Source organism: Centroberyx affinis, unplaced genomic scaffold, assembly GCF_046629955.1.
Source record: "Centroberyx affinis isolate AG114_WGS23_722 - 3 ecotype Tasmania unplaced genomic scaffold, CSIRO-AGI_Caff_v1 ptg004734l_1, whole genome shotgun sequence".
In the NCBI taxonomy this organism is placed as follows: domain Eukaryota; kingdom Metazoa; phylum Chordata; class Actinopteri; order Beryciformes; family Berycidae; genus Centroberyx; species Centroberyx affinis.
In genome coordinates, this window is record NW_027282291.1 from 403,855 (window position 1) to 421,093 (window position 17,239).

Below are 17,239 nucleotides of genomic sequence, written 5' to 3' on the forward strand. Positions count from 1 at the left end.
TTTCTGTCATTGTCTAATTTTAGTCCCCGACTCTGCTTGGCACACAGAGTGAATATAATAATAAACCTGTGCTACACACACTGAGAAGATAACAGCTGATTAGTGCAAGTCCCAGGAGTACCAGAGAAAGCAATCAATACGGTTCTATCATTTTTCAAGTCCAGGACGTTCCTCCTGATGTATCTCTTAATAATAGCTATATGTGTGCATTAAAAGGCCTCCACCCAACTAAAGCCCCATAACACACCCAGTCGTTGAGGTTCCACTCTTGTTATGTAAAATATATACAGAGTCCTAGAGCTGTGATTGATGTCTCTTTCCCCTAATTAGCTTTATCTGCTCCTCTAGATTAGCTGGTGCTGTGTTTCAGGGACAGTGAATCACGCGTCCCAGAGAAGGGAAGCTACTCACATCTATTATGGTTTTAAGGACACTGACAGGAAGTTCTGAAATGTCCCTGACAAAGGGAGAGGGACTATCAGAGAGTTATAGGACTGGACAGTTATGGGACCGTTAGGTAAGTCATTGTAGTGTAGGTTAGAAGACCTGTGGTGTTTTAGCCTCAGTCCCAAATGTGGTTTGTTCTCTGATCTGAGCATTTAAAATGTATGTCTCCTGATAGTGACGCAAATTGAATTCATCTTAAGGCATATAATGATATAATGCTGCTGAATGTTTGGTAGTTCTTGTCAGGTTACAGGGATTGGGACCAGAGGTTTGACTGTTCAAATTCTGGACTGGCTGAGAAAATCTGGATGGAGAAAGTGAACGCGGAATGCTCTCCCCTCCGTCAATAAGCAATGTTGACATGCCCTTGAGCAAGGCACCTGACCCCGACTGCTCCAGTGGAGACGCTTAGTGGCCGAGAGGTGAAGACTACATTTGTACTGAGCAGTTCCCAGGTGTGAATCTGTGTGGAGCTGTGTTTAGTCAACCTGCTCTGGGTAAAGAAAGGTTTAAAATGATGATGATAATACGCAGTACTTTAGAAATGCCTCTTTTGGGGAACACAGACAAGAACCAGAATCAGAGCGCCCTGTAGGATTGTGGGTTCACTCGTTGTGTTACCGCAAAACCTACTGTACAGCCTACGAATGTGTGTAGGTCGGAGCGAGGCGGGGTGGGGTGGGGATGGAGGGCGATGAGAGGAGGAGAGGAGGAGGGGGAGGGAGGTGTTGCAGACACGGTTGTCTTTGATAGCTCAGGTGGTCATCACCCGAGGGGGAAAGAGCGTTAATGGGCATTCTCAGCAGCAGACAAGCACAGGCTAGCGCTCCCTCTTCCCCGGCTGCCATAAACAGGGGGAAGTATGCATCATTAGATGAGGCTGAGGCTAACTATCTGTACTCAAGCCCACTTCATACAGTAGCTAGCACAGACTCAAGTCGCCTCCCACCACTCATTATGATTGGCTGGGTCCAATTTGGTCCCGAAGTGTTGCAGTGTGATAGGTCCATTTGTGACCGTTTGCACTGCAGAAAGAGTTATCATCATAGATTGTGCTGTATGTCAACATCTGTAATATCAGGAATCATATTGACAGCAGGATGTGATGATTATCATTGACACAACGCCTTAATCGCACCAGGAGACATGGAGGAAATGGCCAAGAGAGCTCACTTTGCAGCGCTCCACTGTGCTGTCTACACCAGAACAAACTATATAATTGGCTTTGTCAAAAGGTCAGACAAAACTGCAGCATCCTGTGGGACATAATTATCCTCAGGACTGGGTGATGAAAAGATGCAGGGCAGCCACAGAGGAAATATCAGAATATGTGAAATAAAGCCTCAACAGGTTACAAAATAGTTGGGGATGCGATGAGATAGACTCGAAGGATAGACGATACAGAGCAAGAGGTGGTGTCTGCCTTTAAGCAGATGAAAAAGGAGAGAGAGAGAGTGAGAGAGCAAAAAGGAAGAAGAGAGAGTCTGAGAGAGAGAGAGAGAGAGAGAGAGAGAGAGAGAGAGAGAGGAATTTGCCTGAGAGGAGAATGAAGGAAGGTATGTGAGGCTGCCTGTCACTTTGAGGCGCCTGATAGCTTGGCTTTGGTGTCATCTCATCAAACTTCTACAGATAGTGCACTGTATCCTTAATATCCTACCGGTCAGAAAGGAACTGATCAAATCATATGTGCAGAAATATCTAATTAAGCCCTTCCAGCATGCTTCTTGCCTCGAGTCTGACCTGCGAGAAGGCCAGAGGGAAATGGGACCAGTTAGAGTATGAGATTCGGCCCCGGGGCGGAAACAGAGGAAGGCCAGGCTCATCCCCACAGGAGTGGATTGACCTGGGGGAAGCTCCTCTCCAAAGCTCCCTGGGTGGGAAGATTTACTGGAGTCCTAATCACAGGTCGACACCTTGGCAACAGGCCCCCTGACCAATGGGAGGTGAGCTGCAGATGATGCGTTGCCTCGTTAACTGCCACTTTGACAGAGTGCAATGCCAGACATCTGTGGCATGCGTGACTTTTGACACCACAAACCATGTTTTCTGCTTTCTGGATGTACTGTATTGACACCCTCAAAATTTAGCATTGTATCTGTAGGACTAATACAATATGTTGTATAGCGTTTTAAAACGCTACCCTTCCATAAGCATCATTGATTTGCAGATATGGAATCAGGGTCAAATCTTTTGTCTGCTATTGCATTTCAAATAACATTCAGTAATTCAACCCAATTCATGAATCTGAAAACGTGACTTAAATGGAAAGAGAAATTAAGTATAGCAAAGTTCACACAGTATGTACACAGTATAAACTTAGCTCACATCCACAGCTCATAAGTTAAAGAACATAGCTGTAGTATGTTGGTGTCAATTTATAGCTCTCTATCTGAATATACGTCAGAATTAAATTTATGTGTCGCCTCTTTGATGATGATGATGATGATAATGATGATGAAGAAGATCAAGATGATGATAACGCATCGGCAGACTAGTGCTTGTGTACACTTGCATACCAGTAGACCATCGGTGATCACAATCATTTGTGATTATTTGACTGTAGCTTACCATTGATCCTTTAACTTGTGCTAAAAAAAGGGCCTCCCCCATTTAAGTGGTTAAATTTCACAATATTCAGCAAATGAATTTGCAAGATGCAACAGGTACTGCAGTGCTTTCATGACTGTCTGCATACCAATGTGACCGCAGTCTAACTATTACTCTCTTTATCTCTGCCCCCTCCGGCACCAGTAGAAAACCCTGTGTTCTCTTTCCAAAAAACTCTTCTTTTAAACTTCTGTGGGATGTGTACATTTGTTTGTGTTTACCCCTACAGCAAAGTCTTTTTATGACAGGTCCTCCATTTATAGAAAGTTAGTAAGTGAATATTGGGTGTTAAGACAATTCTGCCTATTCTCAAATGATTAGGCATTAAACTAGTCTGCTGTTTGAATTCCTGAAGAGACAGGTTCATTAGCAGGTATTAGAGACGTGAGACAACATTCACACTAGTTTGTATTCTCCTGCCCACCACCTGAGCGCTGGCAGTTGTGTTTTATTAGAAAGATTGATGCCTCTGTGTTTATCTGGTGTAAATCCTGTTGTATGTGGTAGTGAGCAGTTTCTTTTTGACTGACAGCTGCTCAATATTCTTATTCATAAACACAAGCAGCAATCAGCATAAATCATGTAACTCCTGGCACTTTATACAATACGCTTCAAGAAATATTTTTCTAACGACAGGTTGATTTGTTGTTATTTCTGTCTAATTGTCTAACTTGTCACTGATGCACACTCTTATGACTCATAAGCAACACGCCCAGATAATGGTCTTGTTGGAGGGGGAAATTTCCCTAACTCTTCACATTAACTTACAGATAGCCTAGGGAACTGTATGGATGCCCACTTGCACTCAAGACGCTTAAGATATTTCCAGATCCATTTTAGAAAACAACCTGACCTGACATACAACCATTTTTCTGGCTGACAGACAAAGCCACAGAGCACCGGTGGAAATTCTCATCATGTTGAAACAGTGTCACAGGGAGGCTATGACAGAGAATGAGCTCTGAGTCCTGTCAAAACCCAGTACCTGTCTGACACAAGGTGGACGACAACACCAGACGCCGTGTCTGTGGCTTTAAAATGAGGTCATGGCTGGTGGTGAGTCAACCTACAACCGGCATACAAGGGCACTGACATCCATTGAAAAAGTATATTGAAAAATAGTTAATGCTGTGGATTCATAGGAAAACAACACCTCCCAAAGAAAAGCAATTTGAAAAAAAAAATCTGCAACTTAAAATGACCTGAACACCACCACCTGCATTCAAAACTGTGGGTCACTGTGTGTCTGGGAATAAAGAGAGTAAATGACATAAGTTACATGTCCCAGTGCCAAAATACTCTCTCTCCCCTCTCTCTCTCTCCCCCCCCCCCCCCCCCTCTCTCCTAGTTTACAGGTGTGTTTTCTCACAACCCTCGCTAAAATTTCCATTTCTGGCCTTCATGTTTACAGTATTATCAGCATCCACCTGACACATCTGACCTTGAAGTGAACCATAAATGACTGATCCGGCAGAGAGAGTTGACCATTTCCAAACGAACATGAAGACGTCCTTATGTCTTAGGACGTCCTTACTGGTGCTGATGATCTGCTGTCTGTCCGGGGCGCAGACACAAAGGCGTGACCCTGCCTTCTTGCTTCACGCTCCTAATGTAGAGAGTAGGGACGAGAGCGCTCAGACAGGGCGGCCCAGGACTGAGGCTGAGGTAGGTGAACCTGAACGGTCAGATGTCTGGGATGAGCTGAGGGATCTGAGAGACATGGTGGTGCAGCAGACGGTAGAGCTGAGGCACGTGACGGACAGACTCACAGCCGCTGAGAGCCTGGTGCAGGCCCTGCAGAGGGAGAATGAAGGTAGATCGTAACGAAGGACTCACTTTACAGCAGAATGGATGGCAGTTCAGCTTACATGAGTGCTGTTGTTACAGCTATGGAGGCCAGGATGACCGCTGCTGAGCGTCTGGCGGAGGAACTGCAGATGGAGAATGAAGGTAAATACTGTGTCATGCTTTGACATTGTACATAGCTCTAATTGAAGCACTGACAAATCTCTAAACCTTTCCAATTTGATTCCATTTTTCATTTTTATGCCACTTTAGCTCAAGCTACAGAACTTGGAGGCACCCAGCAAACGCTCAGCGCTGTGCAAGGCAGGTTGACTGCTAGTGAAAGCCGCATGGAGCAGCTGGAGAAGCAGCAGGAAGGTAAATGTGCAAAGACCAGGGTTGTGAAATGTGTACACTATAAGGTTTGTGTTCATATGGCATGTAAGCTAAGAATTTGTGTTTCATGATTTTAGGACAACAGGCAGCAGTGCAAGAGCTTCAAAATTCCAACATTGGTAAATTATTGTTGTTTCTCTGTCTTTGTATGCTGCTGTATCACTATGGGTGTGTGTGTGTATGTGTGTGTGTGTGTGTGTGTGTGTGTGTGTGTGTGTGCGTGTGTGTGTAGGTGTGTGTGTGTGTGTGTGTGTGTGTGTGTGTGCAAGTAAGCAATAACACATTATTGTATGCTCTTCTTTCATTTAACTTTGTCACAGTGAGCAAAGTGGCTTTTTCTGCCTCTCTCTTGGCGTCTGGTGAAGGCAACATAGGAAACAAAGAAGGTGATGCTCACCTAATCTACAGAAACGTCTTTACCAACATTGGAAACCATTACAACGTAAATACAGGTAAAGTGAATTGGCAAAAAGTTTCCAATTTGGCAAACTGACTTTTTTGGCTTCAATGATTTCACTAGTATTATGATCAAAACAGTTTACTTCACATGTCATTAACATGTTATGAGCTATGAGTAAACAATACTTTTCTCTCTGTGTCTTATAGGTTACTTCACTGTACCAGTAAGTGGAGTCTACTTCTTCAGATTTACTGGCCATCTAGCACACTCTGATCAGGGCATGAGGATAAGATTAGTCAAGAATGGAGATGCCATAGTCATAACAGGTGACCGTGCCACCACATCCTCCGCAGATGCTGAGGACAGTGCATCCAATGGTGCAGTGCTGCATTTGGAGGAGGGAGATGTTGTGTCCCTAAAGCTTGGTGGATATGTTTGGGATGACCAGTATCACAGAACAACCTTTAGTGGCTTTCTGCTCTTTCCTTTGTAAGATATTAAGGTGAGGAATCTGTGCCAAGTTCAGCAGTGACAAGATATTTATCAAGGGGTGCCGATGACAACAAAGAGCACATCCATACATTCAAATGTCAACGTTTTTTTTCCTTTGTGTATAAAACAAGGTTCACTGAAAATAAATCCAACAAAATAAAAGTAAGAATGATCATTTCAATACAAATTTGTGTCAATACAAACTTCTTTCTCCATCTCTTCTCCTGCTCTCTCTCCCCCTGGGTGTTTTTACATGAAATGACTTGAAGCTCTCCATGTGCAATGTGACCCCACATGTCTCAACCACAAATGGGAAGCTCATGGATTTCCTGCTTGTATTGAAGGGGCAGCGGCTGAGATTGTTAAATCTGGCAGCTTCATTGCTTGGCCTTATGCAGACTTTATTCCATGCCCATTTCATCTAATTCCATGATGTTGAGGAAGACTCTGGGACAACATCCTTTGGCAGGACAATCCATGTCTCCCTCTTTACATGATCTATATGAGTGAATGAATGAATGAATGAATGAATGAATGAATTGATGGATAGAAGGATGAATGTTTTATTCTCATGTCACATTATTTAGAAATGGTCTTTTGATGTAGAGCCTATCCCTCCACCGAACGGATGCACATTATCACACCCCTTTTTCCTGAAATGTGGGGTTGCATGACACATGGAGAGCTTTTTCATGTAAAAATGTCCAGGAGGGAGAGATAGGGAGGGGGAGTTTTAGTAGTCCAGACAGCAGTAATGGTCACTGGTCACCTTACCTCACCTCACCGCACCTCACCAAATTCATCGCATTTTGTTACTGGACACAATGCAAAACCCCAGGACCTTCTTGCTGTGAAGTGACAGTGTTAACCACTGTGCCACCATATTGATTTTCCATGATCATTGTACTGGGGCACAGCAAAATATTAATGGGGCACGTGTCGAGTCTAACAACGTCCCTGACCAAAGAAATGCAACAGAAAATGTAAAGAATGCAAAGAAAAATGCTTTCTTTGTGTCAAAACTGTGATGAAAATATATCTCAAATGTCAAATGTCAAACTCAATGTACTCACATAAATGTGAGTGTGATGGTGAGGGTGCTTCCTGCATCGCATGAGCTTCTCCATACAAATATTATATTGTGAGCCTCTGAAACCCAAAACCATTCAGATGTAATAGGTATAGAACTAGTGGTGTCTATATGAGGATGCTGGTGCTAACAGGCCCTGCCCCTTTTATAGTGAGAATGAGGTCAAGCTCTCAAACATTGCCTTTTAACAAAGGCCCACTTTGGGCAAGGTGGACACATTACGTTATGAAAAAAGGGAAAAAAAACCCAACAAATTCCTCAGATAAAAGTGGGAGAAAATGACATCTCATGAATGTGATCATTGTTTCCTTTCCTTTGGTGTTTCACATCATAAACCTCCCGGAATGCAGCTGCATCAGCGTTTGAGCTTTGACTAAATCCATTCAGACTCTTTGTTGTGCAGTCATTCAGATCGCACAGACGTGTGCACGCGCACACACACACACACACACACACACACAGTTGACTGTGCTGTACACCACACCTCAGTTATCAGTCATCTACTACGGCTCTGATAACCATGATCAACACACAACACCATGGCTTAAAAACAGAGCCATGCAATCTATACTGTACCTCCTTTCACTGTCACTGTCTGTGGTGAGTAGTCTCTCTCTCTCTCTCTCTCTCTTCTCTCTCTCCCTCTCTCTCTCTCTAGTTTCTATGTTATTGCAGAGAAGCACGACTCTATCTCTCTCAGTGATGATGGATCTACAAGCTAAGATCTCCACTCTATCAAATGGCCTCACTGTATGTGTAACATGTCACACCCTCATTGGAAGATATGACTGTAGCATTGAGAAACAGAGGCCTACTTACATTGCTTTACAGCTTTAGGGAACATAATTAAATTACACTATTACGATGTTTGTTGTGATGTTTATTACTTCAAACCTTACTTCAACTGTTACTGTGAGACGCATGCCTTCAAACATGTTACACTAAAATGGAGGCCAGTAGCCTATCAAGTGAGGGTGCTCAGAGGAATAATTCAGCTGTGTTTATGGAAAGTGCCCGGAGTGCATTGGAGACGCGGTGTCTCCTTTGAATCTGATGAGGAGTTTAGATCATACCTGCAGCTACAGTACAGAGGAGCGCTCTGAGATGGATCAAACAGCTGCCAATATGAAAAGGACTGCCATATCCTCTCAGCACCCCAGGCTGTGTGAAATGAATACAGCTTCTCTGGCTTCCCACCCCCCCTCTCCCACATACACCTCTCTGGTTGGAAACATTTTTTCATAATTGCCTTTAATTCTATGTTAGGTGTCCCCACAGTGCCACTATTAAGGGTGAAGCTAAGCTGAAGAAACATTTCAACCTTTGTCATTAGGGCTTTTGCTCATTTAGAGGTAGTATCATTGATCCGACTCTAAGAACACAAAAACCCCCAAGATGGTAGGTGTATCCCTGCTATTTTCAATATTCCAATTATTCCCATCAACATGGTGTATTTTAATTGTCTATGTGTGAGCTGTTGTGAAATCCCCTTCGTTTGGTTATAATTTAGTGGCTGATGAATTTGGGAAAATGGATCTTGGTTAAGACTCGTTAATGAGAGAGGGAATTCCCAATTTGAGAACATCATTCATTGTTTTATTTAGGCAGAGTCTTTCATCCTGACTTTTTTCTCCGTGGGAAGCTTCAGGTGTGAAGGCTCATTAATTGTGACAGTGCTGGGCAGGTTGCGTGCCACCTCTCTCTCAGTTATGGCTTTTGCATAGGGATCTATTGAACTGTGAATGTTATGGTTAGGGCTGGGCTCACCAGAAAAGGCTGTTTAAAGTAAAACGAAGCACTGCCATGGACAGAGATATCCATTAATTCTCTTTGTGTGTGTGTGTGTGTGTGTGTGTTTGCACGTACACACGCAAGTGCAGGTTTGAGTGTGTTTGTACACTCTTACCAACTTTTCTACCTGCCTGCCTACTTCGGCACTTGCCCCTTTGCCAGATTTTCTTTCTGTTTAAGCAGAAATCCTGATGTGGCTAAAAGATACACACTAATTAAATCAGAGACACTTGATGATACTTGAGGGATTAATCAGAAGCTTCTGGCATTTTGCGAAATTGCAATCTGAATGAAATTTTGAATATGTTGTCTAACGACATTTTCTACAGATTTAAGAGGCAAAGTAATGCCAACGTAAAGGAGTAATCTGGTTACATTATCCTATTGGTACAGAATGCAAATTTCAAACAGATCAATAACCTGAAGTAGATGGTTCACTGAGTCTGGCCTTCAGTCTGCCCTTTTCTTAGCACATGTTGAGGCATTGTATTGTTTGCAATTTGTATATTAGTGCAATAAAAATATACTTTCCTGACAATAATGAGAGATGTTGGAAGTGTGCCATAAAAGCAGTTTATAACACAGCAGAATACAGTTGTAATACAGTATACAGTTGTAAGCATTTGAGAGCCCCCAGTAGGTGCTATTAGTCTTCTTTTCTCCGGTGCAAAAACATGTTTGGTGCAAGCTAAGGCCCCAAGGCAAACTGACAGCAAACGTGCATTCCTTTCTGCCTGATTTAAAAGCAAAGTCTCATCTTTTTTATGCATTTACTTGATCAGAGATGAGCAGGAGGCATTCCTTGATCAGAACAATGACTATAAAAAAAATAGCAATCACCTGGCCATTTTGGAAATTGACCTTTAACGTTGCATGCTAGTTTCAAGTGCTCAAGTGCTGGGAGTTTGAAGATAAGAGTTGATTTCAGATGCAGTTTCAGACTGAGCTCATTTCAGAAGCCTAGAACATTCCTTTTGGCAGCGAATAGAGCTATGTGTTATATGATATCTTATATATAATATATTTGTATGTGGGTACATTTTGCAATAATACACAAGATCCTGGCACCAAATGGTCTTTCTTTCTGAATGTATGCCATGCATTGCACTGTATATCTCTCTGTCTGTGATCCAAAAGTGGTGGTGCAGGCAAGGTGCAAGCACTGCACACACACACACACACACACACACACACACACACACACACACACACACACACACACACACACACGAAACACACACATTACACAGAGGGCAGCTCTGAGCCAGCTGTCTCCATGGAAATGAAGCTCTGTACCGTGGCCAGAGCCTAAAGATGCATATCTCCTCAGAATCCTGAAAACACCTGATTGTACTCCGATTCAAATGCATCGCAATGAACCAGAGATGGGCTGTACAGCAAAAAAAAAAAACACACAGGAATGCCTTTACCCCTCACCCTTGCTAAGCCTCCAAATTCTGTTAAAAAACATTGAAAAAATCTTCACACTTTACACATCTTTACACGTTATCAAGTTGCTTGATTTGAGTTTTATGATGAATTGTGTAACACATTTCCATAATGCAATGACGATTAGTTTTAAAACGTAGCAGCTGCAAATGAAGTATATGATTTTACTGTGTTACAGCTGAGTAAAAACATTACTAGTAAAGGCCGGTGTTATGGTTAGTAAGGTGCTTCAAACTCCTCTGTGATCATTGGGCCTAATTACAAACCAGAGAAATAGGCTTGAGCAGTCTTGATAAGTGTGATTTTGTGCAATTGTATTGGCTTACAATAGAGTTTAGAAAAGAAAACAGAGGTGACGCGGTTCTGTTTACTTTGGCTTGGTGCTTATCTACTTTGATGACATTTGTGCTATGAGAGACATAGTTCTGGGTGGCCCCAAAGGTCCCTGAGAGTCAAAGCCTGGATATACAACTGTGAACATCTATGTGAATCTCAATCAGTCTTTGAAGTTGAAGTTCCGGAAAAATTTTGTTTATTGTCTTATGGCAGTAGTACCTTTTCAAGTGAAGTGACTCTGTTGTGTGTGAGGTAAATTCATGTTGGTGGCTGGATGTTTTTTACCCCCACAGCTCAGCTGGCTGAGAGTGAGAAATGTCAACCTCTGACACAGGAAGTTCAGTTTGGTCTGACTGATGAAGTATTACAGTCTATCTGTCATCTTAGAAAGCCCATACTTAACCTGGCTGCTGAGTTATGTCCCAATAGCAATGACATCTCCTCACATGCAATTTTGCTGCATTTCCCCCCTGTTCTATACACATTCGTTTTCATGGCCCTTTCTCTGTTGCACAGCAGTCTATTTAGCCAGTTTCAGGCTCCCCCTTTAAAAGAGCAGTTTTACCTGCAGGGCTGAGTTTTCTGTGTTTTTGTTCTACTCTGCCTCATTGACTCTAATATGGGCTTCCTGAATAGGTTATCTCCAGACTTGTTCCCACAGGATCTGATGACTCAAAATGATTTCAAAGATGCATGATGAGAATGCAGAAGTTTGCGGTCTGAAACAACTTGATTTGTTGTGATTTATCCTAGAGACCTTAATCAAACATCAAAGCGGACTAAATGTTGCAAACTGGAACACAGAGGCCCACAGAAACTTTTTGTGTCAGGACAGCTGTGTGTCTCTCATCTGCACCAACTTGTGCAGATTATGTCACCTAGGGGGGCCCGGGGCGAGCATGTTCCCCACCCAGTCAAGTACCCACCCCATCAGATAAGTTATGCAAACAACACAAGCTATTGAAGATAGCTGAATTAGTATGCAAATTAAATTGAGTAACTTGGCAGTAACTGGCAAAATCAACAAAATATGGATCCATCCCACACTGATACAGCAGAGACATGAGTACAAGGTTTCATAACTTACAGTGTCATAAACATATTATCATGGGTACATAATCCAAATGAATGCAAGAATACATACATGGTACCAGCAATCATTTAGGGCCCTTGATAGAGATTTTGCACACCATCCTAGTTTTGTGTTGAGGTTTTATATAATTGGGTTGATGTGACGTGCTGATGTGGGATCAGCCCTGCTATACAGATCAATCCACAGTAATGTAGTTGTGGTCAAAAGGACTGGAGGAGTGCCTTCATGCCTGACAGCTCTCTCAGCTGGTGCAAGGCATTCCACACAGACTCCTTGGCTCTCACAGCCAACTAGCTATGGAATGCATACTGTCTACTCTAAGTGGATTTGAGTGAGGGTAATAAATTTTCTGTGGGTGAGCAATGGGCAGAGCTGTATGGTGATGAAGAGTTGAGGCTTGTCTTGGAAGAAACAATGTCACCCAAGTAATGAGATGGCTTCAAGTGTTTGTTATTTCAAAAGGCATTTTCCCTCTTGAAGGCACGATCGTCATACAATTGTGGACTGTGCTGTGGCATGTTGTTCTCAAAAGAAAATGTGGAAAGGGACTTGCTTTTGGTATTCCTAAAAATCCCGTAATTGCAATAACATTTCAAAATGTTATTGAAAAAATGTAACATTTCCAGTATATATAATATGGCAGTTGTTATAGCTAAATCCCTAAAATAAAAATAAGTTCAACCCCACAATCATCATAATACAGTATAGGTGTAAAAGTCAGTGTGTCCATGCCTATCTAAGTGTCTTTGAGTAAGACAATGAACTACTGCCATCCTGGCTGGTGAAATGTTTACATGTGTACAAGGGACAAATAAGCAAATTCCTGCTTACATGATGTATGATATAGCAGTTAGGGCTTTGAAAACTCCTCAATCTATTTGAAACAGTTGCCTTGACCAGTGACTTTAACATTTAGAAAACAGGTCCATAGATTTCTAGCCTGGAAGCCACAGTAATGCATTCTTGTTTCAAATCATGGCCCCTTTAAAATTAAGATGTTCCAGCACACAAGAACAGGCAGGAATCACCACATGCTGTGAAGTTATGACATGCACATGACAACAGGTATGCCTTAAACAAACTTAGTAACGCTGCCGTTTCATGAGTGAGAGGAGGATAAACAACGGTAAATAAACAAAAGTGTTTACCACAGTTTAATTGGCAGTTGTGAATGTAATCAGCAGCAGCCAAATCCAACCCCATCATCTTTTGCTCTCCCACAGTGTGCCTAGGCACTTCTCACTCACATAAAACAAAGCACAGTACAGTGTACACAAACTGTCTCACCTACCTTGTACCCACAGACCTGGGGCTAGTAAAAGCACACTGCTGCATTCTGGCACGTTCAATACACTATACGCCTGATGACTGCTGCCACTTGATTAGTTGATTATAGCATGAAACACACTTCAAGACTGTTTGTATAATCAGACAAGTGTAAAACAGCATGAGTTTTTCTTACCATAAGACAAGGTGTTTACCTAAGCCAGAAAAGTCATTGGAGGGTGTGTTGACTGTTTCCTTTGCTCTTACCCACAAGCATCTGGAGATCTGATGTTAAATCATTGTGTTCTTGGGTGTTAATGTAGGCGGATTAACCTGCCATCATGGCAGCCCATTTATTGCCGTTCTCCTCCGCATGAAATGAGGCTTCTTTGTGCAAATACAGTTATGCAGGTTGGCACAGAACATTGAAGGAATGTGCTGCTCTTCTTTTTTTATTGAATGCATAAATTCAGGAAGTCCAAACATTGGCCGACAGTACTCAGCTACCCAGGAGGATTCTCTGAAAGCACGTTACCAAATGTAAATGTATGCTGCAGTGGCGCTCAGTCTATCCCGCCCATCCATGCCGGGATGATACCTCTGTCAGTGTGGCCCTCTCAGATGGAATTACTGTCATAGTTGGCAGGATGACTCTCTTCAGGTGATAAAAGAGGTGTTGATACAGAAGCATCTGGCAAGCTACTGAGCTCCAGACAGATTCTGCTCGCACCCAAATCTATCAAATCCTAGACAACATCTGTTTGGGCCGTAGATTAGCCCAGTTTGATGATATTGTGAATTTTAATGAGTTGTTTTTACTTGTGCAGAACAGAATATAGATACCATTAGATTAAATCAATCATAAGTTCACCCTGGAGAGAAGGGTTCGTACTCACCTAGGTCATCTTCAATATCTCCTCCACAGCTCTCAAATAACAGGGTTTTTCCTGAATACTGTTGCCCAAGGCTTGTTTTGGAAAGGTTTTGATTGATTACCTGGATTTAAGGAGGAATCTCACACAATTTAACACAAATCATGAAAGACATCACAGAATAAACCACAAAGATGTTGGATTGCAATGGCAGTTAGAGTTTTAAACAGAGTTAAACAGACTATAACATTATAACCAGTCTCTTTCATGATGTGGATAGATCTGCCAATTGTGATTTGACTGATGTTGGTTGGTTAACTTTACTCTATTGTGCATCATCTCATTTTAATGTCCTTTCTATCACACAGAAGCTGACAGGAGTTTTTATTGCCAAATCAGATTAATAACTGTTGATGTCTTTCCACGCAATGGTATCAAACAGGCAGATTATAAAATGAGAGTTGGCCATTCACATACTACCCCTAACACACACACACACACACACACACACACACACACACACACACACACACACACCAACACACATTAACCCCCCTTCCTGTTTCTGTATGTCAGTGTTTCTCCTCTCTCCTTTTCTCTCTCTCTCTCGCTCTCTCTCTCTCTCTCTCTCTCTCTCTCTCTCTCTATCTCTCTCAGTCTCCTTCTCTCTCTTTCTTACATACACACACACGTAAAGACACTTCTCTCTGTCTTTCTCGCTCTCAGATGTGGCCAAAACCCTGGAGGGACTGAAGCCATTTTTCATGTAATTACAGAAAACCTGCCTGACTGGCTCTGAGGCAGCTTGTGAAAGGAGGGAACTAGACTTTCTTACATTGTACTGTACATCTATTTGCAAAAGGTAATTTCGCTTGTTTCACTTTCAGCGGTCCAATTGTGTCGGCCCATCTAAGCCTTAGGCTTCTTTGGTGTGTCAAAGTAAACTGGTTGGTTGAGCAACATAACATGAAGACAAACTGCCTATCTCCATCATCTCCTGCTACTGCGAAACATTATGCTGTAATATGAGTTGTTTGGTAAGGGGTGGAGTGGTTGAACTGTTGAACAGATACCCCAGGATTCACCGCTACACACCTTTTTTGTTTAGATGACAGTCTATGAAATTTGGCTTCCACAGCAGATTTCTGCTCATATTTCCAGCTGACTATGAGTTTCACAAATTTAAAGAAAATCACAGCTCTAGTTTTAATATCTCTAATACACCAAGTAGTTGGGCTTTCCAGAGCTCACCTTTTGCTTACTGTAATCTAAGCCTTGTGCTCTTTGTCTATATGTCTACCCATGTATCTATGTCTATACCTCGTCTGGTCCCCATCTTAACACTGCTCATGTCCTCCGATTGAGCTTCAGCCTTGCTGCACATGCATGTGTTCATGATAGTGGAATTTTTCCATTATTGAAACACACAAATATATCATCATATGACCCGACACTGACAACTACAGTCTGCTCAGAGAGGGACATTAGTAGAATGGAATTTCCCCCAGGACAGATCAGTACTGTCTTCTTGCATTGACACTGTCTTTGGGGTGTACAGCAAGTCTGCTGCAGCAGTAGAGGAGGCAGCTCTGAGGTAATGTTTGTCTCTGTCTTTCCTCAAGATAAACCTGTCATTACAGTATTGAGGAACCTGTCACACTCTGACTCTGTTTTCCTTTTTATTTCTAAATCAATCAAGCAACCCATCAGAGAAGTGCTCTCTAACTTGATGAAGATTCAGAATATTGTTATTGTTGTCAAATCAGTTGTTACACCCATCAGCAAAATGTATTTCTTTTTCTTTAGTAGCTGAAGAACCTCTTTGTGATGCCGGTCCCCGACTCTAGGGGGCGACTGTTCCCTGGCGTTGTCCCTGCCACACAAGCTATGACCATTCCTTTTCCAGAGTTACCTGATGGCCTTTATCAAATATCAAATCACTTATTATTCAGATCTGTAGGATATAATCACACATCATCCTCAAGAGCAGGGGTTCTTTTCCTTCATTTCTTCTTATTACTTAAACCTCAGGAAAAAAGACATATTGAAGGGCTAGGATTAGGCTGTAAGTGGCCTTTTTCTCCCTTACACCTTAGCAAATATCTACACAGAGTTCATCATATACTACTGTAGTGGGGATTTTCCTGTAATGACAAGTCAATCTGATCTTTATGCATAAACCCCTCAGGAAACACTCTTCTCCGTCTCTCTAAAGAAAGGAGTCTGAGACGCTTTAGCATGTGTGTGTGCCTGTGCAACTTTTACTTAAATTGGTCCTCTGCTAATCCTTATGGAATAATATGACGAGTAGGTGGTATAGACTTTTAATATAGGCAACTGATATAAAAAGAAAACATCATTATTCTACTGTTCATCTGTCTGGTCCTTATTGGCACTGTGCGTGTTCATGACTCCATAATGTGAGCATGCAGCTTCCCTATATGTGCTACAGTAGTGTTGTTTGATGTCTTAACATGTCTCCTACTTTTGCCTTTGAAGGTCTGCCACCTGCAGCAAGCTTCCACCTGTTATAGGCGGCAGCTCTGGTGTGGATGTCTCCAGCTATCACCTGTCAAGCTTCATCTTGGAAAAGTTTTTAGCTCTCTTGCCAATGTGTTTGTTATCAATCAATAATCTTCCTTTGCTCCTGGAGTTGGATATAATGGATCTGAACATAAAAATGCAAATTGTCTATCCAGTTTTTGTATGGCTAACCTCTCCTCAGCTGTTTATGCACTGCAAAATCATCTGTATCTGAGCCACCCTGCAAACTTGCATCAACTTTGATATGCTATTATACACAATTATAATGAAAATGGGCTCTGATGGCCTAGAATGTCACACATGAATGCCAAATTAGATGTTGATTATCAGCATAATAACCAGATTAGAGTCTTATCTTGAAGTTTCAAAAGAATAAAGAGAAAATAATCACTTCCAATATTCAGCATTGTGTACATTTCCTTCTCAAGCATCTGATAATATCAGCCTGCCTGAAGAGGAGGAAAACTAGTTTGACACAGTTCTCAGAGAAGGCTCTTATTGGTATGTATCCTCATTATATCCCCCAGTCTGCTTCACAATTGCTCTCTCAGCAGAAACCATCGGCAGTATGAGGAACAGCTTCCACTTCATGTGAGTTTCTGTCACAGCAGACGTCGCTTTGTTAGGCCTACTCATCCTGTCACTAGACACCTATCCTTTTGAACCATCGT